General features: G+C 49.0%; 1 pseudogene; it reads right to left on the bottom strand.

Annotated features, from left to right (window-relative positions):
- Positions 1–1800: 1800 nt before the first annotated feature.
- On the bottom strand, positions 1801–1918 carry LOC124719242 (annotated as a pseudogene).
- Positions 1919–3560: the final 1642 nt, after the last annotated feature.

Below are 3560 nucleotides of genomic sequence, written 5' to 3'. Positions count from 1 at the left end.
AGAAAATAACATTCAATAAAATACGGATTGAGTGGACAATGTCAGAATTTCCAGACTCTTGAACAGTTGTGGACAAGAGGTTCGCAAACGTGCGCCACATGTTGCAAGAAATGCGCGTTTCTAAGCGAAAATACACTTTGAGGGTGGGATGAGTAACTGCGGAATGTAATGTCGTCTGTCATAAGGGCGTGGAAATAAGAAAAGTAGACTAATTTGCGTGTTGGCCTCTCACTACAGACACTCTTGGAATGATAAACACAGCACCATTTAGTTTTTGAACTAGAGCTGAATATGGGCCTTCCATGACAACACACGATCTCGACAAAAGTTTTCTGGGTGTGATACTGCGTGATAATGCATAAAACTACTGGTGCTGGAGGAAAACCAACGTTTCGGCCAAAGTTGCAGCAGCCTTCTTCTGGATGTAGTTAGACCCAGAAGAACTTCTTAGCTCCCATGGAGCAGAGATAGGGAAGAAAGCGTTTCCAATCCATGACATGTAGGCTGCTCCGCACATCATGCATGTTATACCAGTAGTAGTGGCATGGCTTACAGGGCTACATGTGTAGGTGGGTACAGCTAAGCCCAGAAGGAGGCCGCTGCAACCGTGGCAGAAACGTTGGTTTTTCTCCAGCAGCAGTAGTTTTATGCATTATCACGCGGTACCATACCCAGAAAACGTTTATGTCGACTGACTCTGGCCGCGGAAGCCTATGCAATTATATTAACACACGATCTATTGAACACATAAGAATGTGGATTGGTGAGCCTCACTAATCATATGCTCATTATCTGCAATCAGAATGTCACTTTCAGATGAACTGTGTGTCAAAAACTGTAAGAAGTGGATCTTACTGCGGTTTAACATTCATTTATTTTCTACTAGCCACTGCACTATTCGATACATCGCCTATGTTACAGATACAGAGTGAGCACATGCGGCGTGTGCAACCAGCTGGCATCGCAACGTGAAAAGCAGTGGGTATTGCCTATAATAAGGCGTCGATCTGACAAGTGATACCAGAATAGATCTCCTAGAGTGTCATTTGCTAAGCCGGCCGCGGTGGTCTAGCATGTTCTAGGAGCTCGGTCCGGAACTGAGGGACTGCTACGGTCGCAGGTTCGAATCCTGCCTCGGGCATGGATGTGTGTGATGTCCTTAGGTTAGTTAGGTTTAAGTAGTTCTAAGTTCTAGGCGACTGATGATCACAGATGTTAAGTCCCATAGTGCTCAGAGCCATTTTTTTTTTGTCATTTGCTATTTGCCATTCTTGCATGGCTGTACATTTAACACGGAATATACTGAACAGTTTAGTCTGAAGCAGTATATACGTTGAACGAACGCCAGGAATAGTGAAATACTAGCCATTTCTTAAACTTTTCTTGTCGCTCTCCGCAGTTGAGATGACAGTGCGGCTGCCTGCCATGGCAAGGATCTGGGTTCTATTCCCAGTACTCCCAGGCAGTTTTCCTTGATGGGAAGACTGCAACGAGCTGACTTAAGTCTAATAAGGCCAACTGGGGCGCTGCTTCAGCACGCAGTACAGCGGCTCCAGGTCGCGAAAACTGACAATGACGAGGAGAGCGGTGTGCTGATCTGACGCCCTCCCACACTAAACTAAAACTAAACTGCGTCCGAACAGGCCTTGGAAGGCCCAACGGCACCGACCGGCCGCCGTGTCATCCTCAGCCCAAAGGCGTCAGTGGATGCGGATATGGAGGGGCATGTGGTCAGCACACCGCTACTTCTCAATCAAGTAGCTCCTCAGTTTGCCTCACAAGAGCTGAGTGGATCCCACTTGCCAACAGCGGTCGGCAGACCGGATGGTCACCCATCCAGCTACTAGCCCAGCCCGACAGCGCTTAACTTCGGTGATCTGACGGGAACCGGTGTTACCACTGCCGCAAGGCCATTGGCGACGCCCTCCCATAGCGCTTCCAAATACGCCACTGGCGTATGATGTCACGGCGGGCGGTCGGTAACGATTGGTTCTCCAGGTCTTGTGGACGGAGTTTACATTTACATTTATAGTTTTCTTGATGTTCTAGAAATAATGGTGTGTATTGTTTGTATTAAACCGCCGATCTAGAATCAATGGAGAGGCTCCGTCCCGCCATAGCCCTCAGTGGTTCACAACCCCACAACAGGCCACAGCAGTCCACCCACCCCACCGCCGTCCCACACCGAACCCAGGGTTATTGTGCGATTCGGCCCCCACTGGACTCCCCGGAACGTCTCATACCAGACAAGTGTAACCCAAATGTTTGCTTGGTAGAGTATGGTGTACGCGTACGTGGAGACAGTGTTTGAGCAGCAATCGCCGACGTAGTGTAACTGAGGCGGAGTAAGGGGAACCAGCCCGCATTCACCGAAGCAGATGCAAAACCGCCTTAAAAACCAGAGAAAGGCTGGCCGGCTCACCGGACCTCGACACTAATCCACTCGGGAAGCAGCACGTTAGACCGCGCTGCTAGCCGGCCGGGCTAGCAGGAATAATGGTACTCCACCTGATAAATGTTCCTTTTATTTTATACGTTCTGAAGCCATTTCAGTTTTTATTGTTTCCCATCTCATCGGTGTAGTTAGTACCTTCCTACCTTTGAATATTTTTCTTTCGTCGTCGTGTGACAGTTTCTCAACAAGTCCTTGTGCGGCTAGTAATTCTCTACTACATTAGGTAAATCAAGAAAAAATATTTCCCAGTATTCTTAGATGGTGCAGTCTGCTTACATTCCTATCCCCAAAACTCGCTGTATCAGAAAATATCTATTTTGTACACCTACAAATTCTTTTTGTGTCTACCACTATCATTATTATTATTATTATTGTTATCGCTATTACTATTATTACGCCGGCCGCTGTGGCCGAGCGGTTCTAGGAGTGTCAGTCCGGAGCCGCGCTGCTGCTAGGGTCGCAGGTTCGAATCCTGCCTCAGGCAAGGATTTGTTCAAATGTTTCCAATGGCTCTGAGCACTGTCGGTCTAAACAGCTGAGGTCATCAGTCCCCTAGGACATCACACACATCCATGCCCGAGGCAGGATTCGAACCTGCGACCGTGGCGGTCGCTCGGTTCCAGACTCAAGCGCCTAGAACCGCTCGGCCACAGCGGCCGGCTCACTCGGTTGGAGTTCAAGCACAAAATAACTTACAACAGCAGGGCCAAACGCGACAATTCGAACTGAACGTCTGGCGTTCGAATGCGATCCAATAGTCGATTACGCTGTGGATGTATTGTTTGACTTCGGAACATTGCAATGATTTAGAGGTTTCGACAGACAACGCGGACATAAACCACTGCCGGCCGCTGTGGCCGAGCGGTTCTAGGCGCTTCAGTCCGGAATCGCGCTGCTGCTACGGTGGCTGATTCGAATCCTGTCTCGGGCATGGATGTGTGTGATGTCCTTAGCTTAGGTTAGGTTTAATTACACTCCTGGAAATGGAAAAAAGAACACATTGACACCGGTGTGTCAGACCCACCATACTTGCTCCGGACACTGCGAGAGGGCTGTACAAGCAATGATCACACGCACGGCACAGCGGACACACCAGGAACCGCGG

This window comes from Schistocerca piceifrons, chromosome 10 (assembly GCF_021461385.2).
Source record: "Schistocerca piceifrons isolate TAMUIC-IGC-003096 chromosome 10, iqSchPice1.1, whole genome shotgun sequence".
NCBI classification, from domain to species: Eukaryota; Metazoa; Arthropoda; class Insecta; order Orthoptera; family Acrididae; genus Schistocerca; species Schistocerca piceifrons.
The sequence above is the reverse complement of the archived record's forward strand: the minus strand, read 5'-3'. Positions and strand labels throughout refer to the sequence as shown.